The sequence below is a fragment of the Myotis daubentonii genome, chromosome 15, assembly GCF_963259705.1.
Source record: "Myotis daubentonii chromosome 15, mMyoDau2.1, whole genome shotgun sequence".
NCBI lineage: Eukaryota > Metazoa > Chordata > Mammalia > Chiroptera > Vespertilionidae > Myotis > Myotis daubentonii.
Window position 1 is genome coordinate 30,967,438 of NC_081854.1, and position 23,838 is coordinate 30,991,275.

At 49.2% G+C, this 23,838-nt stretch overlaps 1 long non-coding RNA gene across 2 annotated transcripts in view; it reads left to right on the plus strand.

The window, feature by feature from the left end:
• The first annotated feature begins 7,303 nt into the window (after positions 1-7,303).
• The window catches only part of LOC132217107 (uncharacterized), a 130,215-nt gene continuing 113,680 nt past the window's right edge, over positions 7,304-23,838 (plus strand). For both annotated transcript variants that reach the window (XR_009448858.1, XR_009448856.1), the window contains exon 1: positions 7,304-7,452. This is a non-coding gene — a long non-coding RNA (uncharacterized LOC132217107). The remainder of the gene's footprint in view (positions 7,453-23,838) is intronic.

Sequence of the window (23,838 nt, forward strand, 5' to 3'; positions counted from 1 at the left end):
CTGGTAGGGATGTGGCTAAATATAAGATAAATATTTTTCTCTGTGCTGGTGAGTTTCCCAGGGCTGAGGATGGGAAAGCCAGAGGAGGAGCTGAGGGTCAAGAGGGGTTTGGCTTCTTTAGAATAGAGTCCTGGGCAGATGATGGAAGGTATCCTTGGAAAGAGACAAGAGACAAGAGATGGAGAATGGAGACTTAGGCAGTTAAGCTACCAAACTCAGGTGGCCTCCTCATAGCTGCCCGGTGGTTCACCTGAAACCTAACCTCTCCACACCTGATTTGCTTCTCTGCCTAAAGTTCATTAAGTTCCTGTTTGCCTCCCTTGTCTGGATAGTCAAGTGGGCAAAGACCAGACCTCTTTTCCTCATGATGGTGTCCCCTGACCTAGCACATGCCGGCACACAGTAGGTGCTTAGCGTGTACTTGTTGACTACTGGATGTGGGAATGACTTCTAGGAGGAGAAAAGAAGCCAGGGGTGACTTCTTTTGTGATCCTGGCAATGAGGACTCAGGTTGGTGGATGGATATATGACTGCAGGTTGGCCAATCAAATTCTCTCACTTAGAAATGTGGGATTCAAAGGCACCACCCTCTGGGAGTGGCTTGAATGATGGCACATCACTTGGGAGCCACGGGGCATTCGTGTTCTGCCATGCCCACAGAGAACCAGAGAAAGCAGGTCTGGGGTGGGGAGGGGCAGAAGACACCCACTCGAGAACACGAGAAGCCTGTATGAGGACTCCATGCGGGGGGGGGGGGGGGGTGTGGGGGGGCGTGTGCTGGGGAGAGAGGGAGAGGCTGTGGGTGTCTGCCCTGGCTTATGAAGGCCTTTGTTCCTGGTTTATTAACCTGAGACCCGAGAGTCTCATGAACTACCCATGTCACCTACAGCAAATCCCCTCCGGCTCCAGCTAATTCAAGTCCGCTTCTGTCCCCTGACCTCCCAGGGGCTTTACCAAGATCCATTTGCCCTCCAAAGCCAGGCGGTGAGGGAGCGTGTGAGGGGGGCCAGAAACCCGGGCCGCTTCACCTGTGGGCGAGGCTCACTCCGTCTCAGGGCGAAAGTCCTCCTTCCTCTCCCTCCGAGCAGCCAGCAGTGAAAGGGGCTGCCTTCTCCTGGAAACACATGCTCCGGCAAGGGATTTGCAGGGCTCCATAAAGAGACAGCGCAGCCCACAGGGGCAGGGCCTGGACACACATTCCAGCCAGGACTGGCAGGGGCTCCTCGGAGCTGGGCAGGCCTCCTTCACGGTCCCGCCGGGGCCAGGCCGCCAGGCCGCCCCACGAGTTTTTATGGCACTAACTTTCCATTCAGGCCCGCGTGACTGCTCCAAGCTTCCCTCCAGGATGGCGCTGACTCCCCCACAACATTGACACCCTATAAACCACCACCGTGACCCAACTGGGGCTGCTTATGGGAGGCGATGCGCGGCCCCTGGTAACGGAGAGTAAACAACTCGGCAATGTTTCCTCGCACTTTTGCAGCATTCGTTCAGTCTCAGAAGAAATAAAACAACGGACTTAATGGCGTCCTTTAATCTTCTGCACCAGTGGCTTTCTTTACAAGGTGTTATACAGAGTCCGCGTAAATCCAAACTCTGCAATGGGGTCAGTGTTTCTCAACAGGTGCCGGGTGGGTTTGGGGGTGAGGTGTGCTCCCCCCACCCCCAGCCTCCTGAACAAATACAGAAGCAGGGTTTACTTTCCAACAGAGCGCTCATTTACAAGCCACGGAGCCGCTCATGGCCAGCTGCTGGGACTGCTCCCCCACACCCCGTTCCCACCCCAGCTCGACTGAAATTAGGTAAAAATGGGGATTTATTGGAAGGATGAAATCCGAGCCGTGGAAAGGGCAGGAGCGGGCCTGGGTCTCTGTGTCAGCTCAGGCAGGGGAGCGTGAGGCCTGTCTGTCTCTCTCACACCCATTTCTCCCTGCAGGTCACTCTTCTCTCACTCTCCAAATGGCTTCCTCCATCGGGGGCAAGAGGGACAACATAGGAGCCAGTCCCCTCATGGCCCCCAGGCCCCCAGGAGAGGGGCTGCCCCGGCTCCTTCTCCCAATACTGTGAAAAGCCTCAGGGAAGCACTCGGATTGGGTCACAGGCTCTCCCCTGGGCCAATCAGCTGTGGCCATGGAGCAGAATCACAGAAGACTGTGGCTGCCCCAGTAGAAGAAGGAGTTGGAGAAAGGGAGAGAAATGGTTGCTGAGGAGGTGGGGTCATGCCTGGAGAGAAGTAGGGGTACCAGGATGACAAGACAGAGATTCCACCGAATGCCCCTAGTGTGGTCCTGCTACCACCTGGACCCAGGGCCTTAAGGGAGACTGGAGCCCACAGAACCTCCGGCTGGCCCCTCAGCAGCTCAGGGACCCCAATATCACCCTGGCAACAAGGGCATGGGCGAAGGGACCAATGGTGGTAAAGACCTTGTCCCCATCCTCATCTCAGCCTTCCTGGACCCTGGAACTGCCCAGCTGTCCCCGCTGTCCAGCGGAGTATCCCAGCTTGGGCTCCTCAGCCTTGTCTGTTCTTGTCCACAGGTCCTGTACCACACAAAGCGTGTGTGATGTGGCTGATATTTGCGCTGCCCATCCACACACCTTATAGGCCACATCTCAAAAGATCCGAATGCTGAGACATTTTTCTAAGTTTGCTGCAAACTACCCTAAGTCTTCACTTTATGTCACCGATGGGTTCTGTGTCTTTAAGTGAGACAATGTATATGGAAACTCTTTTTACCGTTATCTTGTTTTACAAATAAGAGTTAAGTTCCTACCGCAAGTCATCTACACTGAAGTGTAACTGCGATGAACAAAATGAAGACCTGCGGTAACGGGGTGGCAAAATTTGACTTGAGCTGATGAGTCTATGCAGGTCTTTGCTTATCCCACTCAGCGGGGATGCTCAGATGTCATGCTGCAGAAGTATCAATGTGCTTGATGGCGGGTGCTGCCAGACCTCGTTGGAGCGTTAAGACAATACATGGGATGTACCTCATTGCTGTCCTAAAATCCCCCCAACTCTGAACCCTGAAGCACGTGTTGCCCGGGCGTTTCAGACAAGGGACTGGCTGTGGGCTGGTGATAGTGCGGCATGCTTGGTGCACTGCTGGAAACCTCACATGGGGTAAAAATGGGCCAGTTCCCCTGGGGCGGTTGTGACACAAAATTCAGAAAGACAGAGCAAGCCTGGATCCGAGTGCCTGGAGCAAAGTCACCCATAAATGTCAGCTCTTAGCACTGCATGCTCTGGGCTGTCAAATCTTTGCAGCACCCCTCTGAGGCTTGGGTTTCATCACCACCCATTTTACAGATGCGAAAGCTGAGGCCTGGAGGGTAAAGTAACTTGCCTAAGGTCACAAGGGTAGGAAGCAGCACGGCCATGATTGGCTGACTCCAGCACAAAGCACTTCTCATTGCCCAGGGTCCGCTAGTCCACAGTGTGCCTGCCCACTGGGCGTCACCCCTTTCCCATTCAGGTCGAGGAAGAGAAGTCAGCATTGCCTGTGCCAGCGTGCTGGTGAGTCATTCCTACACATTACTGTTCTTGCTACTCCCCTAGGAAGGAGGTGTCGCAGGGAGACGGAGGCACAGAGGGCAGGATGCTTGCCCTGGGTCACACAATCAGAAAATGAGAACGCCTTGACTGGAGGCTGCCAGTGTTGCCCAGGGCCTGTGAGGTCATCCTTTTGACTGAGCTGCCTCTGCGTGTGGGTGAAACACCTGTGAAAATAAGCCCTCCCCCCCATTTCCCCAGAGTTTCGGCCTCCAGCGTGTGTTCGCGCAGTCAGCACCAGGGGAGGGCGTTATTCTGTGCGATGGCGGCTCAGACGGTCGGCCCATGGCTAGCAGAGGGGCACCCCGCGAGTGCGTGCCATCTCCTCACGCGTCTGGGGCTCGCGGAATCAAGCTTCAGGGAGCTGGAAGAAAAGAACTAAGGCTGCTGAAAACGTCCTGTGTGAAGCCAGGAGCAATGCCTAACACATTACCACCAGCCGGTGGGTTGGTTATCAGCACTAGGTGTCAACACAGCAAACATCACACAAGACACAAAACACTCTCTTCTCTCTCCCTCTCTCTCTCTCTTTTAGATTTTTAGAAAGAGTGGGAGGGAGAGGAAGAAGAGAGAGAGAGAGAGAGAGAGAGAGAGAGAGAGAGAGAGAGAGAGAGAGAGAACGAAGCATTGATGTGAGACCAGAATATTGATCAGCTGCTTCCTGCATGCCCCCTACTAGGGATTGAGCATGCAACCTTGGCATGTGCCCTGACTGGGAATCGAACCAACAACCTTTCAGTGCACTGTTCAACACCCAACCAACTGAGCCCCACTGGCCAGGACGCGACTACACACTCTTTTTTGTTGTTGTTAATCCTCGCCTGAGGATATTTTTTCCATTGATTTTTTTTTTTTTTTTTTTTTTTTTTAGAGAGAATAGCAGGAAGGGAGGGGACGAGAGGGCGGGAAGAGAGAGAGAGAGAGAGAGAGAGAGAGAGAGAGAGAGAGAGAGAGAGAGAGAGGTTAATGTGAGAGAGACACATCGATTCCTTGCCTCCCACAGGCGTCTTTGCACTTGACCGGGAATGAAACCCACACCTTCGGCGTGTGGGGAGACACTCTAACTACTGAGCACACAGGCTGGGGCTAGACACTCTTGATGGAGTCTCATAGGCAATCTTGCCTGAAACCTCAAACCTGAACTTGACTGGCCTCCTGACCTAGCCACCAGTTTACAGGCAACACAAAGGATGGAAGAACAGGTTGTAACCAGCCAAACCCAGGCTGTGGGAAACCCTATAGGACAAATGACCTGGGTTCTCCAATTACTCTCTCTTTCTCAGTCATTCTCTTACTCTGTCCATATAAATATGTGTACCCGGGCAAGTTACCTAGACTCTATGTGCCTCAGTTTTCCCACTTTTCAACGGGGTAACCAGATCACCCACTTCACACACACACACACACACACACACACACACACACGCAGATATATATACACACGTAATTGTACACACATGTCTGTACTAGTACATGTATACATATCCATGTGTGTATATATTCTATAGAAAGAATTAATAATATATATAATAAAAAGATCTAAAAGTCATATCAGATGATTGCAATTTGTAGCCCTTTTTTGGATTATGATTCTAACAATCGTTAGAGGTGACATAATGTTATGAGAAGTTGGGAATATGGACAGACTAGACATTTGATGACATCACGCACTTGTTCCTTTTTAGGGGTGAGGTGGCACTGAAGTCTGTATGGGTGGGGAGAGAGGAAGCAAGATTGGACAGGAGTTGATATTTAAAAAATTTTTTTTCCAATTACGGTTTACAACGATCATTTTTGAAGCTGGAAGCTGGGCAACGGGTACGTTGGGGTTAATTGTTCTGATCTTTCTATTTTTTGCACACGCTCACATTTTTTTTTTTTACAACAAAAAGTAAAGGAAGAATATATTTACTTGCCTAAAGCAATATCGCTTTTGGAAACAATTCAAGCAATATTAAAAGCTAGGTAAAACATAGAAGTTTCTCATTCTTCCAATTTGTTCCCCATCCAGGTAACCGCAGGCTGAGCTTGATGTATGTCTCTCCAGACTTTCCAATGTCTCTATAAATGGTCACATATATTGATACATTTTTACACCAATGGGATTATGCTATACACACAGGTCTGCAACCTGCTTTTTTTATTCAAGAATATATCACAGCCAGTTTTTCATGTTACAGCTCCATTTCTTTCTTTTTGCTGCACAGTTTTCCTTTGCATGGATGTACCATCACTTATTTAACCATTCCCTTTGGGTAAACTTTTAGGTGGATTTGAGTCTTTTGCCGTTACAAAACCTGCTTCAGTGAACATCCTCACACGTGTATTTTGGCGCATCTGTGCGAGGATTTCTGTAGGACGAATTCCTAGAAGGAGAACTGTGGGCTCGGACATGTGCTGCCAGAATGCCCTTCAGAAGGATTGTTCTCTGCCCACAGGAAGGAGGTGACTCGTGTCCCTGCTTTGCTGCAGAAATACTATTGATTTTCTCTCTGATCCGATAAGCAATGCATGCATTTTGAAGGAATTTGGAAAATACAGAAAAAGGAAAGAAGGAAGTAATCACGTCAGCCATGTTGCACACTCAGTCCCTTTGCTGTTTATTTAGATCATTTCCATTTTTTTGCTATTGGAAGTCAGGCTGCCGTGAACATCGCCGTGAATAAATCTTTAGCCACCTCGTGCTCATTTCTGTAGGAGACATTCGAACAGCAGGAGTTACGGAGTAAACCTCTGGGCTAATTTTAGAATTCTTGCACCGTGTCGCCAAAACAAATATGAAAACGTATGCATTATTTTTGACGACCACAGGCAAGGAATACAATAAACATAATGCTTGTTAGCATTAAAGAGCTATCTTTCTCTCCATTGCTCATTTGCAGAGAAAGTTAGATTGCGCTCCTGACTTTTTCGATCAGTGACCCTCGGTTAGGGTTATGGATTACAAATCACTAATGTGATTAAAGACTCAGGCCTTGACCTCAGGCTACCTGGGTTCACATCGAAGCTACGCCTGATGGCTCCCCGTTTTGGAGCCCCAGTTTCTCCTCTGCAAAATGGGGAAATCACTGTATCTTTTATGAAATGAGATAATCCACAGGAAGTGCTGGGTACAGTGTCTGAGCACAGGGTCGGTGCTGAGCTGTGATAACAGTGATGTCGTCTGCGTGAGATTGGAACGTTGGAGCATAGGATATAGCTGAGAAGGTAAGAAATAAAAATGAGAGATTAGCTTAGAGACAGGAACTCGGGAGCAAATGAAGTCATGGAGGTGAAGAGGAAGGAGAGCTCCCGGAGGGCTTCCTGGCAGAGGTGGCAGTTCGGCAGAGCCTTGAAGGACAAGTACAGGGAAGCAGGAGAATAAAGCCACGCAGGAACATGAAGGGTGGGAGGGAATGATGTGCTTCTCATCCGCTCTCCAGCCTGAAATTACTTACTCTGGGCATCCATCACCCTAATGAGGGCCGAGGGGAGAGCTGGGCGGAGACAGGAACCACTGCACAACAGGAATAAAAACACTTGGCCCTCTGGTGGGATGAATTCAGTCCCACCGGACAGCTTTGTTTTGAATAATTAACTAACATAGCTGGGGTGATTTCATAACAAAGACAGAAAAATATGGAAAAGTACTTTGCAGCGGGGGAAAAAAAAAGAGAATTTTCCCCCAGTTTCATTAGCACTGACAGGAACACAGCTCATAAATGTTACACAATGTTTCTCAGAGGAAGCTCGTGCAGTGAGCGTGTAAAGCATGAAGAGCAGGCAGTGAGAAAGCTGCATGTGCTCTTGCACGCAGGCCGGACCGGGGTCCAGGATCAACACTGCCATCCTGAGAAGTCTCCCAGCAGCTAAATATACCCGCGGAGCTGTCACGTGGCGGGCGGCTTTCCCAGGAGAAGGTACTTGGACGGGGCAGCATGGGCGCTCTGAAACGGGGGCGCGGGGGGGGGGGGGAGGCTGCAGGGGACAGAGGTGGGCTTGCTCGTTCTAACGGCACAGGCACAGGGATGCTCCCCATGGCCGAGATGCCCTGATGGGCAGGATGGGAAGATTGACAAGGTTATGAGCAGAAATCAGGGTCATGCAGATGCTTTCTGGATATTTGGTGAAGGGGGGAGTCTGAGAGTGAGAGGAGCTTGTGGGTTTGTCTGAAAATTAGGATGGTTTTTTTTTTTGGGGGGGGGCGCATATTAGAGGACCAACCAAGCTGGTTTTGAGTATTTAGTGTGCTTTTGAACAAATTCCTTAACCTCTTAGAGTCTGTAAAATGCATATAATAATGCCCACCTCACAGTGATAATAAAGGAAAGAACGTATGTCAGGTAGCCTTCTAGTCGTCAGGTGCTGTGTATCAAACCATCCCCAAGCACACGGGCTTAAAACAATAGCGTTTTATTGAGTCTCGTGACCCCGGGGGCCAGCTGGGGCCCAGCTGCACGGCTCTGGTCCAGCTGGCGTCTCTCAGGAGACCCCGTTTCCGTGTCTCCCTGAGGTGGCAGCGGGGGCTGTGGCGGGCGAGCAGTGTGGCTCCTGGGCGTGGCCTCTCTCCACGTGTTTCGTTCTCCAGGGCCTCTTCACCTTCTTTCCGGCAAGCAGATCCAGGGCTGCACGGCCAGGTCATTCTAATCCCAGGCCTTTCTAGGCTCGGGCCACCTAGATGTCACTTCCTCTGCAATCTGTTGGCCAAGCAGCCACAGGTCCAGCTGAGTCAAGGAGATGGGCACACGCTCGCCATCCCCTGGGAGGGCCAACGGTGCACACAGAGTGGGGCAGAGTCGCTTGGGGGCAGATCACCTTGCACAGATGCTTCCCCCGGGGCTGGCAATTGGCACAAGGCGCAGGGACATGACTGAGGCTAAATATTGACATTTTGTCCCGCTCGTTCATAAATGACCATTGGCCAGAGGCCCCGGTGCCCTCCTCTTGCCCCTGCCATGCCCCCAGGGCCACCCCTTCCCAACCTCCTCATGATCCAGAGACTAAAGGGTAACATTTGGCATAGGAGGGGCTTCTGAGACCTGTTCCAGTGTGTTCTTGCCAGCGGTGCCTGTGGCTTGCTGTTTGCTAAATATTTTGAGGATCACTTTGCAGGGCACACTCCCTCTCTAATAAGAGTTCAATAAATGGGGACTGACTGCCTTCATGGTAACTAATGCTGTTTTGCTGATATTTTAAGATGAGGTGTGTGAGTGTGTGGTGTGTGTGTGTGTGTGTGTCCAGAGATTGTGCCTTTGGAAAAAAGAGGCTACACTCACAGCCTCCCAAGGGTCAGCATGGCTCAGCTTTCCTTTTGCAAAAAGCCCCAGTGATCACACAGGAAAAGCACGGCTTCCTGCTGGATCTTCTACTCCAGTGGTTCTCAGCCTTCTGGTCCTTTAAATACAGTTCCTCGTGTTGGGACCCAACCCTAAAATTATTTTCGTGGCTACTTCATAACTGTAATGTTGCTACTGTTATGAATCGTCATGTAAATATCTGATATGCAGGGTGGTCTTAGGCGACCCCTGTGAAAGGGTCGTTTGACCGCCAAAGGGGTCGCGACCCACAGGTTGAGAACCGCTGTTCCACTCGGTGAGGGCCTCGCGCTGCAAACTGAGAGAGGGCAGGACGGCATCAACACAGAAGGGACCTCTGTCCTGGTGCGGCCGGTCCGTGTTCCCTCCGACGGCGTGCCCCTGGGCGAGCCGGTCCAGACCTGGGCCCGGTCCCAGGCCTTCCAGCCCGTTTCCTGAGCTTGCTGACAGAGCCGTCTGCACAGCGCTCCGCGCATTCCAGGCAGTCTTGACTGGGAGGCCGCTTCTCTCGGCCCAGTTTCAACAAACACAGACAGACCACCACAATCCGCTCACTCTCGACGTGGGGCTGGCACCGCAGCCCTTGGCGATGGGAGCGTGGATTGCTTGTGGCCAGGGCAGCAGATGTGGGCCTTCCAAGAGCGACAGCTCCATGAGCGGGAGGAGCAGGCGGCCGGGGAGCAGGCCTTGGTGCCAAGGAAGTGGCCGCGGCAGGTTCAGAGCTGGGGTCCCTTCCCGCTGGCCCGGGTGAAGTCTTTATGTCGGGGAACTTGCTGGAATGTCGCAGCGCTCTCTGTGATTCCCATGGCCGCGGCCCAAAAGCAACCTCCAGGCAGATGGGAAATCTGCCTTTTTGTATGAACACAAAACATTCTTTGAAGCTTGCACATCTCTCTGTCCTGTCTGGAAGAGCAGGAGGCCTGAGAAAATAGGAACGCCCGTTCCGTGAGGGTACGAGCCTGGAGGAGAGAAGGGTGGATGGGATGGGGCCTTCCCCGGAAAGCTCACAAGAATTAAACCTGTTAGGAGAACATTTCCTGTGGAGAAGGGCGAATGCCTGAACTTTGTTACCAGAGGTCTCACTTTTGGGACATTTTTCATAAAGAAAATAACCTTTCATTTTGGCATGTGTTGTTTATAGGGGGAGTTTGTGCCATTGAATTCAAGTCTCCACAGCCACGGCAGACATTGCTGACTGATCTCAGAGTTGCATCCCACTGACCTTAGATTTAGCCTCAGAATCCTTCTTAACACAAGTCTCCATTTGCAAGCGGCAAACTAGAGTGGGAACCCTTTTACCATCACTGGACTGTAGGGTCCCACATTTGTGGGACATTTTAGACAGCCCAACGTCCTCTAACGATCACAGCACATATCTGAAGAGCGCTGTGCAGTTTACCCAGCCTCATGCCAGGCCCTGTGCCCCCGTTTTACCCACAAAGGAACCAAGGAATGAGTCGGCCAGAGTCTCAGCTAATGAGTGGTTCTGGGATGGGGCCTGGGGTCCTCGCCTTCCCAGTCCATGACCTTGTCACTGAGGACACTCACTCTCGACCATATTCCAAACCAACCAACTTTTGGTTTTAATGGTATTTTATTGACTTTAATTTATTGTAAAATAAATTAATTGTCGTTAATGCACTGAATTATTGGAAAATAATGGTGTTTTGCTGGCTTTGGCTGGTGGGTTTGAATAATGGTTTGTGTGCTGCCCACTGTGACGGGGGCCTCGGGTCTGACGGAAGGACGTTTGCGGAGAGCTCTCATCCCCCTGATCTCCAGCCCCTCGTTACTGGCCGCACCCTATTTCTGAGCAACACGTCACAGCGTGTTCTTAGGCAGAGTGTCCCCCCCTCCGCACCTCCAAGCTTCAATATTGGGGCCAGTCTATGAAAAACTTTGACCGGCCCTGGCTGGTTTGGCTCAATGGACAGAACATTGGCCTGTGGACTGAAGCGTCCCAGATTTGATTTCAGTCAAGAGCATGTACCTCGGTTGCAGACTTGATCTTGGTTGGGGCCTGTGCGAGAGGCAACCAATCAATGTGTCTCTCTCACATCGGTGTTTCTTTTCTCTCTCTCCTCTCCCCCTTCCACTCTCTCTAAAAATCAATGGAAAAATATCCTTGGTGAGGATTAAAAAATAAATTTGGCCTGAGGAGGATTGCATGCAGCTGACAACCACAGAGGCTTTTGGTATTCACTAACTTCCCCTTGTGGGACTTAAAAAAAATTATGGAAATATTGGCATGACGTCTCAGTAGTTCCAAGAATCAGGGGAACTTAGGGCAAAAAATCTTTGTGTAGTACGTGTTCCTAGATGTGGGCATATCTGTGACCCCAGGAGACACATGGGTGAAGTAGTAAACGGCGCGCATTAATGTAACCACACAGAAGTGCAGTCCTGCAGCTTCTCTAAGACAGACCACGGTGAAGTGATAGCAGGGCCCCTGCCACCCACTGCACCCCTGAGCCCCATTCTTCATTGCAGAGAGAATGAGAATGAGTGGGAAGATCCCTGGAAGTGGACTCACAGAGACCCAGGTTCAATCCCCGCCTCGGCCACGAAGCAGCTGGGTGGCCCTGGGTGCGATGACCCCTCTGAACGCTGAGCCCCCATTTTCAGATCTTTGCGGTGGAAGGACGATGTGGAATAAATGAGATCCCAGCTACAAACTCGTCCAGCATAGTGCAGGTCAGATCTCAATAGAGCTGTCATTCACAAAAGGGTAGTGGGGTCTGACTGGAAAGGGAAAATATGAAGTGTTCCCGTTAGGCCTGATGGCCTGCTGGAGCTTTGAGGTGAGAAGGCGTTAAAATGCTCAGAGCACCTTGAGTTCTAGGGTCTGTTTCTATGAGACACCAAAAGCCGTGAATGCTGAGCAGCTATTCTGTTTTCACCATTTCATTGAAAGGGAAGTAGAAGTGGTTTTTGTCTAAAGAGGGCTACTTCTTCATCTGCTGTGTGTGCATGCTTTAGGGCTGTGAGTTGACTGCAGACAGCTTCATCGATAACAGTTACAAATGGTTTTATTTTGGCTGAATTACCTCGTTGGTTAAGAACAATAGTGTGAAGTCCAAATACATCAGGTTGGCCTTGTCGGCTCTGCTCCATACAGGATGTGTGACCTTGGGCGAGGCACTTCCTCAGCCTGAGCCTCAGTTTTCTCATCTGCAAAATGGGGATTACATACCTGTCAGAGGTGTGTTTTGAGGAATAGTGGGTCATACTTGTGCCCATGGTACTGAGGGAGGGAAAGGGTCAGAATAGATTTTGCGTCACCTTACCCACCAGCAAGCCAGCATTCCCAGGAAGGGAAATGACGTTTTGATAAAGTTGTAACAAAACATGTAAGGAAGCTCGGATGAGAACCTCCTGGGGATGTTTTAAGCACCGTTCGTCTGGGTGGACAAATGCTCCCTGGAGAGGACATGTCCAGCCTCTCTAAGGCTGCCGGGGGCCAGTGAGGATGAGAAAGTGTTTTGAATGGACTGATGAGAGCAATAACTGACATTTGCTGAGTAGCTTCTAGGAACATTTTACTTCTATTACCTCACTAAGTCCCAGCCATGACCACGTGAGGCACGACTCCAGGGACCACACTGCTCGCCTCTGCTTTGCTGCCACTGTTCTGTACGGAGACGGTCGCAGCTGCACCGTTTGGACTCGGCTGAGGAGGGAGGGAGGGGCCACTGTTTACAGCTGCTCAGGTTGTGCACGGCACAAACCTAAGGGCCATTCACTTCACAGATGACAGATATGGAGGCTTATTATGACTTTCAGGAGGTGGTAGGAAAGTGACTTGCTCCAGCAGAACGTCTATTATAACCATTTTGTGACAGATTAAGGAAGGGGCACCTTTTTAAAATTCACACCGAAGTTATTTAAAAAAATATATTTTTATTGTTTCAGAGAGGAAGGGTGAGGGAGAGAGAGACAGAAACATCAATGATGAAAAAGAATCATCGATCAGCTGCCTCCTGCTCCCCGCAACTGGGGATTGAGCCCGCAAGTCCAGCATGTGCCCTCACGGGGAACCATGACCTCCTGGTTCGCAGGTTGATGCTCAACCACTGAGCCACGCAGGTGAGGCAACACCGAAGTTCTATGTGGACCAGGAGTGGGACAATGATTGGATGGAGTCATTGCCGGCTTCATCTGGAGGGAGGGAATCTGTATTCTAATTGGGAAATTGGTATTGATATATTATCTCTGTGTCTGGCAGCAATGTCTGTACAGTCAAGTATGACCTTGCTAGTCCGATATTCACAAGAGGCAGGGAGGGTGGTGGTTAAGAGCAGGGATCGGAGTTAGTTAGTTGGTCTGGGTTCACATTTCAGCTCCGCCACCTACTAGCTGTGTCTTTGGCCAACTTGCTTAACCTCTCCGTGCCTCAGTTTCCACATCTGTATTTTATATTTGGTATTTTACCATTTTAGTGACAATGGCCGTGCCTGTTGCACAGGGCTGTGGTGCGTCTAAAATGAGTGAATGTATCTAGGTGCCTAGAACATCACTGGGCCTGTCCTAGGTGTTAGCTGAAGACCTTTCTCACAGGTGATGGGAATGTGAGCTGACCTTGGTTTTCGTAGCTTGACCCTCCACTGCATCTGAACCCGTGGGTCCCTGCATTCCCCGGAGGAGGTGGGTTTATAATTGGGGCACCTTCTGGAAGAAGATCAAGATATTTTAGCTCATGCCCGTGTTCCAAAGAGGACCCGTTCAGTACGATTTAGGCCTCACCATCACTGCTTAATAGCTTTAACTGCACATTTTTACTGCCTGGATCTTGCTGTCATTTTTTGATGGAATGCACACAGAGTTTTATATGTTCTGTCATGATCATTCAGTGTGCAGCATTTAAAAATAGGTGTGCAAAAGACACCAGTGCAGCCTACACACACCCTCAGCTGGCATTAAAATGGGAACAGATCCTTTCAGTTGGGTTTCGGCTGAGTTTATCTTGTGTTTTATTTTTATTTTTTAAATATCCAAAGAGTTGTAGAAATAGGTTTTTGAGTAGGAAGTTGGCCAGGCTCGGGCTCTGTACCATGTGGGCACTAGTGAGTGCTGACAAAGTCTTTGGAATTTGATCCTGATTGAAATGTAGTTGTTTTTCCAACGGCAGAAACCAGTGTTCTCCAGTCAACTCAGGGAGGGAGAGGGTTTATTCACTCCTACCCTCTCCAGCGTGGATCTTTCTCACTCCATTAGAGTCAGTGCCCTCATGTTGGTGGAACCCTTGGAAAATAGTCAATATGTTTGTTTGTGTTTCTAAACTTAAAAAATGTTTGCCGTGATATTTCTTATCAGCCTGTGATGAAATGAGCCACACGACACAGAACTCGACATCTCTGGGGTCTCGCAGGGGACCTAGGAGGTCTTAACAGACTGTGAAATATACAAGAATATATTTCGGCCCTTTGCATGAAGAGGATCCACTTCAAGGCAGCAGTTTGAAGACACTTGGTGAAGATTTCAGCGTGACAGGCAAGGGCCAGGACCTAAAGTGGCAGCAGACTAGAGGACATGGGCCAGCCCTGGCATCAAACCCATGACGTACCAGCCGTGGGAGAGGGGACAGGTCTCATAAGCTCTCTCTGCTTTTTCATCTACAAAGTGGGAACAATGCCTGTATCTATGCTGCTGAAGGTTTTCGTAAGAATTAAATGAGCAAATGCAGATAGGATGTGTAAGATTAAATGTGCATGGTCAGTGCCCAGTATCTGTGAGTTATTAATGATAACGATGATGGCAGATGATGAAGGTGATGGTGGTGATGATTATGGTGATGATGATACGTGTTCCTTGCTGGTCTATATACTTTGCCTGAACTGCCTTCTAGGATGATTTGAAGGAACTCAGCCACTTGCAGAAGATTTTATTGCTTATCACTAAAATCCCATCATTGATGAGCTGTTCACTGGGACTCAGCCTTGCACCCTCTCCACCATCCCCCAGCTCACCAATCTTTCCTTTATGATTTTAACTGTACCTCTTTTTAAGAAACCATCCTCAAAGTTTATAAAACTATTACCGTATACTTTCCTCCAAACATTTTGCTTTTCATATTTAGCTCTTTAATGCATTTGGAGTTTATCTTTGTCTATGAGATGAGGTAGGGATTTACTTTTTGTTACTTTGCAATAGAATTCCTACATTACCACATCTCCAAGAAGTCTTTCAGTTCTTTTTTATGGGTCAGAATGATTTTCAGAGTAGTGAATTGGGAATTAATTGTTTGATTTTAAGCTAAGGGAGTCTTTTCACAGATATGTCATTATTTAAGTCCACTACTAGATTACCCATCCATCCATCCATCCATCCATCCAACCATCTGCTTGTGAGTCAGTATGACTCACAAGTCTGAATATTCAAGTTCTTATCTGATTTTGGAAAAATGTTAGGTGTTATTTCACCTAAAAGTACTTCACTCTCATTATCTATTTTGTTTTTTTGTTTTATTTTAAATATATTTTTTATTGATTTCAGAGAGAAAAGGAGAGGGAGAGAGAGAGAGAGATAGAAACATCCATGATGAGAGAGAATTATTGATAAATGAGCAAATGCAGATAGAATGTGTACGCCCCACTCTGGGGATTGAGCCCACAACTTGGGCATGTGCCCTGAGCGGGAATCGAACCATGATCTCCTGGTTCACAGGTCAATGCTCAACCACTGAGCCTTGCTGGCTGGGCACTATTTTGTTTTGTTTTTTATAAAACTTATTAAATATTTATTGGATTTTCTCATTTTATCTTCCATATCTTTTTGTTCTCTTTCATGTCTTCTATCTTTGAATTTCTGTGTGTTGCATTCTTTGTGATCTTTTAGCTCTGTCCTCTAATTCACTAGTTTTCTTCTTCACTGGGCCTAATCTGCTAGGCCAAAAGAACAGAGATGGTCACATGTGGGTAAGTGCTATGATGCATAGTGGAAAACTTCAGTGCAAACAAGAGCTTAGAGCCAGACATGACCAGAAAAAAGAAGGAAGCCATGCTCACTTCCCAGAATTCTGGAGAGATAGGATTGGACAGAAGTCCCCTCCATACATGTGATGGGAGCTGAACCAGGGTCATTGGAGCTGGCATTTGGTTCCCTTGGTGTTTTTCCAGAATTGTATGATGGTTGATTTAATGTTGATATTAATATGTTTATTTATAACTCTTTGGGCTATTCATGGGAAACTTGCAAAAATGGTGATTTCTGTGTTTGCGTAGTGGGTTGTCCTTGGAAAGCATGTTGACAAAGGCACCTGCCTTGGATTTTGAACTGAAACAACAACTTCAGAGATGTTTTTGGGCCAAGGATTCCTGCTCAATACATATTTGTGCTCTAAGACCTTAAACATGTGCCCTAGTTCAGAAAAGGCATCGGACTTCCTTTGGGCTCTGTTGTGTGACTTGAGTAATTCTACTTCTCTGAGCCTCAGTTTCCACATTTGTAGACTGAGGAGACTAATTGGGCTTTGCCTGCTTGCCAGGAGTATACTGAAGGTCACATGACATAATAGATGCAAATGTGCTTCACAAACTGTACATGTTTGGACGCTGGAAGGTCGTGTATAGGTGAGCTTTGGGGAGCCTTCCCTCCATTAGATGCTTGTGCTCAGTGCTGGCTTTTAATCCCAAATGACCAAGGGAGAAAAGACTTGAAAGCCAATGGGATTTGAAACTGATTCAAGGGTTCTACACACTTTCTAGTGACAGGCTGGCTCTTATTATGCACAAACTGTGATATCCTGTGTGTTTCTGCCCTCATCACATAGGCTCATTACTCATCACACAGGCTGATCACTCATCACATAGGCTGTGTGATGGTGTGCATACTCGCAAAGTGACATTGTGTGGGGTTGTGGGAAAGATGCCTGACAAATTATAGAATCTAATTCTTCATTTCTATGATGAATTATAGCAATCATAATAATAGCTTCCATTTACTGAATGCCATCAATGTACTAGTCACTTTACTACATATATTAACTTCAAAGTACCTATTTTACAGATGAGGAACTTGTGGTTTGAAAATGTCAATGAGAAGAGACTTTCTTGAGGCCACAAAGTTTGGAAGTGGCAGAATAGGGAGTGGGATTAATGCTTTCTGACCCCACGTCCATGTCCCCTTTAGGACACCAGGATGGTTTAGATCTGGTTTTTGTTTTCAGCCAGTCAACCAATCAACTAACCAACCAACTAATGAACATCTACCCACCCAACCAATAACAACTAACCAAGAATTAGTCAACTAACCATCCATCCATCCATTCATCCAAATAATCGACCAATTATTAATAACCTCTCACCCAAACAATAACAACTAATCAAGAATTGGCCAATCAATTAATCATCCAACCAACCAACCAACCAACCAATGAACAACCATCCACTGGACCAATAGCAACCAATCAATAATTACCGAACCAACGGACCAACCAATCAGCTAATCAACAAGCTGGTACCAATGAACCAACAATGTACATTTCTGTCAGTCATCTGCTCAGCACTGAGCTTTGGGATGGAGAGAGCTTATTGTCCCACTTCAAAGAATTACTGATCTGTGGGAAAGCAAGGGTCACTGTCCTCCTATCACACCACCGACAATTGTTTGTTCAGCGTCTGCCTCCTCAGCTGGATTGGAACTTCTCTAGAGTGGGGGTGATGCTTAGAGCCCAGGACAGGTGTAGCACTTCGTTGGCTGGGATGGAGGTGGGAGGCTCAGTAACTATGACACACATGCACACAGAGATGCACATGCACCCACACACACACACACAACATGGAACAAGTCAGAACATAGTGGAATGATTGAAGGAGCCTCAATCAGAAGTGGCTCAGCTCCATCTCCAAGGCTCTGTGTAACAGGGAGGTTAGATGACCTTCCGGCCTGCAGAAGTCCCTCCTGGTGTAGCGGAACAAATACTTGCAGGGAAGCTGCCTCCTGCTGAATGCTCTCACCGGGCTCTGTTCTGGACGGGGAGCGTGCTGTGGCGGAAAGAGCCTGGATTGGGGTCAGGGGTCTGAGCCCAGCTGAGCCACTAACACCTTGGGTGGCCTCAGACGGCTGGCCTCAGGCACCCCCTTCCACCCCCATTTCTTCCTTTTATGGAGGAGGCCACCAAAGCCCCAAGACCTGAGTTCGCCCCTCTCCAAGGCCCCTTCCAGCTCTGGCATTTCCAGTCTTTTCTGGCTCCTCATTAAGAGAGTATTTTCATTTTCCAATCCACATTCCAGCTTCCTCCCGCGAGCCTCAGCCCCTCTGGCAGGGGAGCGGGCACCGTGTGAAAGTCTCTGAAAGGCACACAGGGAACCTTGCCCCATCTCCCACCGAAGGGGCCAGGGGCTCATTGGCAAGCATGGCTGCATCCTGGACCAGCCCCTCGGACGTGCGCTCTGGGCCAGGGAGCCCGGCGCTGCCGGGAAACGCACCCGTCTCTTCATATCTGTTACAGGCCCCGCGGTTCACCGTCTGCTCGGAAATTGGGTAAGTGTTTTCTTACCCAAACTTGAGTAACCGCCGTTGAAATGTATGGTTGGAAAGTCTTGGCTCTCAGAACAGACCACACAGTGATTCGCCCAGTGAAACTCAATGCCCTGGGCTCGCTCGGCTTTACCTAAGACACCGCTGCAGGAAGAAATGGCTTTGGGGGGATGAATGTCTTTCCATCCGTTTCTGAGGGGTTTATTAGTTGGGGGAAACACTGAGGATGGCGGTGTCACTCTGATTCTTAGCCCAGGCCTGACTTTGGGCAGAAGGGCAGGAAGAAGATCCCAGAGAGAGAGAGAGAGAGAGAGAGAGAGAGAGAGAGAGAGAGAGAGAGAAAGAGAGAGAGGCACATCCCTGGGGCCCGGCCTCGAGGCTGGCGGGGCTGCCTGATGCCTGTGCTCAGTGGGAGCTGCAGGCGGTGAGATCCCGGCTGGGCCCGCCGGGTCCTGTGCCACATGCTGGCAGGCTGTTCCACACCCAGCGCGGGCCCCGTTTTTAATCAGCCTCTTTCACCCGCACAAGCCAAGAAAAAGCTGTAAAGTCAGGAGGAACGCTGGCATCTGTTCCGCGCCTCAGAACAGAGCAGATATTGTCCTGCTTTCCAGTTCTCTGCGGCCCTCATTCCTGCTGACCACACAAATGGTTCCAATCAGCGCCCAGAGGCTCTCCGCGGTGTTTAAGAGGTTTGCGCGCTGCATTCTCGGGTCAATTACCCTCCAACCTTGGACGTCACCTTCCCACCCACCCTCTCTGGTTGACACCAAAGGGAAGATGAGGCGTAGACTGGAAGTGTGTGCACAGGCGCCCACCCGCTGGCCTGCTTGTACCCTGGATAGATTTTAATTTTCCATGAGCTGAATGCCCCACTGAACAGCCACCAACCCTGCCCTAGGGGACACCCAGGGAAAGGCCGTGAGGGCTCTGGGTTATGTGTGGAATGTTGGCTCGGATGGTCCTCTCCTTGGAATTTGGGAGAGAAGGTTCGGGACGGGCAAGACTGCATCTCACCGCTCAGGTGATCCTGACTTGTTAATGGGGCCACACCCGCCTTTCTATGTTGTCCCCCGGGGCGTGGGCAAGTCCTGTGTCATTCACCCTCTGCAGAGGACACAGGGGCCGAAAGCCACTGGGGAGTGAGGATTTTTCCATCTTCGTCAGAGAGCCTCGCATCTAAGGCCTTTCATGCCAAGCTCCCAGTGAGCAGATTAACAAGGCAGAAAAGATGAGGGCCTCGCTGCTACCTAACACAGTCGGATTAATTGACCTGGACTAGGAAGTCAAATCTACAGCGGAGGACTGACCTCTGACCCCCAAGCCCGCAGGAAGAGCAAGGACAGCCATGCTCAGTGACCCGCCCTGGATCTGAGACTGAAAGTCTGCTTTGTTCTCGTTGAGCTAGGAAATCAACCTAGGGACCCCCTCACGGGGGGGGGGACAAACACGCGGCGACGTGCTGGACGCTGGCTGGTTGCCAGGTGTGGTGTTCGAGGGCTCCACGGTCCTGTCTTATTCTAGTCTTTAAGTTCCCTTTTCTGTTGGGGAAAGAATGCCGAACTCTGATTTCCCACAGTGCGTTCAGCCAGGAGGGGAACTGGGGGGTCAGAGAGGGGCTGGCGGTTTCCATCCCGCCCTCCACCCCTCCCTCCGTCTCCATCCTCGGTCCCACTGCTCTGACTTGGAGAACGAGGCTTTCCAATGGAGCTTTGAAGTTATCTAGCGAATGTGCCCATGGCCCCCAGGCTTGAGATTGTATCCCCAAGGGGAGAAAGATCAAAAATCTCCACTGTATCTATCACAAGGGTCAGGGGTCATTTTTTCTGTAACATCATTGTTCTCCTCACTCAGCATCCTCCTCCTCCTCCTCATCCTCCTCCTCCTCACCACCATCCTGACCATAGGGGAGGATGGGTCACACGACCTGTGTGCCGAGGGCGGGACTGGAACAAGGAGGCTGAGGTCCCAGCTCACCTCGACAGAGGGTTATGTGGCAGCCAGACTGCCGTGCCCTCACTTGCCCATAGCAGCGGGCAGGTAACAAAGGATTGGAATCTGGGGCATAGGAAATGCGGTGTGATGAGACTACGGGCGAACTGCCTGATCAGATCCAAATCGTTATAAAACAAGGTGATGGCCGAACAACCTACCAAGGGGAGTGCAACCTGCTGAGTCTCAGTTCACCCACCAGCCTGAGAGTGATTTTCCTCAGATTCGTGAGTTCCCTGATCCAGGGCAGGAGGCACAGAGGCCTTGTGTCAGGAAAGGAGAGGCCACTGGCTGCAGGGGGAAGGGTGCAGGTTTTGGAATCAGACAGGCGCGGGTTTGAGTCGCAGCCTGCAATGTTGGCATGTCAGCACCTTCTCTGAGCTGCAGCCCCTCCTCTGGAAAAGGGCAACCACACTGGCTCCGGCCCTAGAGCGCACGTGGCCATCCGGAGGGCGCGGGCGACAGCTTCGGAGCGCACCAGCTCCGTGCCCTGAGCGTCGGAAGTGCTCGGGAACGGCTGGCTGTTACTGCACTTGGTGTCAGAGGATTAGCTGCTGAGACACACTGACGTGTCTCCACCCTTTCTCCTCTTACTCATACAATACTGCACGCACACAGTGACACACGCTGAACACGCTCACTCTTTCTCCTCCTTCAATACACACACTCACATACACACGCATGCACATGCTCTCATACACTCGCACACCCTCACACACATACACATTCATCACACACACCTTCACACACACGCACAGGCACACATCACTTTCAATCCTGCACCTCCTGTCATCTGCCCAGCCCCAGGAACACCCTGTAGACCACTGTGCCAAGCATTCCTGGGGAAATCATTCCGTCCTCCTCTTATTCATACAATACTGCGCACACACTGACACACACTCATCTCTTTCTCCTCCTTCAACACACACACTCAGGCACACATTCACACACTTAAATGTACACTCACACACACATCTCTTTCTCCTCCAGAAGATGCCTCATGATATCAGTGCAGAAGAATGAACTCAACCCAGTGGCTCTTGGGGGCCAAACTTTGACCCAACGGTTTGCTGGCTCTGGGCCTTTCTGAGTAACAGACCCACCCCAGCATACCTTGCCTCAGGCCACCCAGTCTTTCCCTCCCGGCAGGAAGCCTGTGGGTGGGCTCCCTCCCATTGGGCTGCCCACACTAGCCAGCTCCTCCCCGTCATTGTTAACCCTTTCTGTGATGGCGGAACCAAGGAGGGAGTGTCGTCTCTCATCCAAGGCTGCGATGGACCCCAGCCTCTCCCCTGGGGGCTGGGTAAGAAGCCCAGTTTCCCCAGCTCTGACTGGGTCTCCTGTGAGTACTGTAGGCTTGCTTGGCGCATTGCAAGCCCTCAATACATACTGGTTGAATAGATGTTTCCCCCAATAAGCAGGCTGGTCCATGCCTGGACCTCTCAGTATCATGGGCATGCTGTGGGTAGCTGTTGATTTTGCCAACTCTGCATCCTTCTCCCCTTCGTTCTCCCTCCACCTCCAGCACACCTGTTCCTGGGGGGCACAGACCATGTTAGCAGGGGAGCACTCCCTCCTGCCGAGCACAGGAATTATTTGGAGATGTCTTGTGACCCAAACGAGTCCAGTGAGAGCCCTCGATGAGGGTCTGCTGCTGGAACGTGGCAGATGAGACACGCCCTTGGTCCTGGGATTGCCAGGCTACGAGGACGGGAAGGGGAGGCTGCACAAAGCGCCGGCCATTCCAGCAGGAGAAGCTACCCCCAGGGAAACAGCACAGAGGAAAAGGCGGAGGGAGGGAGACCAGGCCTGGCACTGCTGAGCCTCTTGGTCCACACTCACTCAGCACGGACTCTCTAGTTAGGAGAAGCAATTTAATGCCCTGACTGGAGTGAGCCAGCTCACAATGGCTTTTGTTGTCTATGATCGGAGGAGTCTTCATGAATACAGGCCGCAGGTTGAGAGATGCTTACAAATCTACTCGAAAGTGCTTAGGAAGTGTGATTTAAAACCAGAAGTTTAGAATAAAGGCAAAAATAGTCCCAACAGCTGGCATTCACTGAGGGCTTTATCCTAGGCTAGAAATTACACACAGGTGTATTTTTTTTAAAAATTATTATACAAATGTGAGTAATTTATTTATTTATTTAATATAAAAATTCAATTACAGTTGACATTCCATGATATTAGTTTCAGGTGCACAGAATAGTGGTCAGACAATCCTATACTTTACCAAGCGATCCTCCCGACATTTCCAGTACCCACCTGGCACCCCAGATGGTTATTACAATATTATTAACTATATTCCCTATGCTGTACTTTACATCCCCATGATTATTTTGTAATTGTCAATTTTTACTTTTTAATTCCTTCACCTTTTCCAGCTGACTTCCCAGTCCCTCCCATTTGGAAACCCTCAGTTTGTTCTCTGTATCTATGAGTTTGTTTCTGTTTTGTTTGCTTATTTTGTTTTTTTAGATTCCACATATAAGTGAAATCATTTTGTGTTTCTCTGTCTGACTTATTTGGCTTAGCATAATACCCTCTAGAGCAGTGATGGCGAACCTATGACATGCGTGTCACAGGTGACACGTGAACTCATTTTTTTGGTTGATTTTTCTTTGTTAAATGGCATTTAAATATATAAAATAAATATCAAAAATATAAGTCTTTGTTTTACTCTGAATGCAAATATCAAAAAATTTCTATATGTAGCACAGCACCAGAGTTAAGTTAGGGTTTTTCAAAATGTTGACACGCCGAGCTCAAAAGGTTCACCATCACTGCTCTAGACCCACCCATGCTGTCGAAAATTGTAAGGTTTCATTCTTTTTTATGGCTGAGTAATATTCCACGGGGTGTATGTACCATATCTTCTTTATCCAGTTGTCTATTGATGGGCACTTGGGCTGCTTTCATATCTTGGCTATTGTAAACATAGGATGTGTATATTATTTTCTAATTAGTGATTTGGATTTCTGTGTGTCTGAGTCACACAGAAGTGAGATTGCTGAGTCATATGGTAGTTTTATTTTGAATTTTTTGAGGAACCTCCATACTGTTTTCCATAGTGGCTGCACCAATTTGCAATCCTATCAACAGTGCACCAGGGTTACCTTTCTCCACATCTCTGCCAACACTTACTGTTTGGTGATTTACTGATGATAGCAGTTCTCATAAGGTGATATCTCACTGTGGTTTTAATTTGCGTTTCTCTGATGACTGGGACGCTGAGCATCCTTTCAGATGTCTACTGGCCATCTGTATGTCCTCTCTGGAGAAGTGTCTATTCTGGCCCTCTGCCCATTTTTAAATTCTATTGTATTTTGTTTTTGGTGTTAAGTTGTATGAGTTCTTTATATATTTTGCATATTGATTCCTTATCAGAGTATCGACGGAGAATATATTTTCTCATTCAGTATGTTGTCTTTTCATTTTGTTGATGGCTTCCTTTGCTTACACAGGATTTTAAATATTTTTCCTGAATAAGTCATTAAAACCACCCTCTGTTGTGTACACGATTCA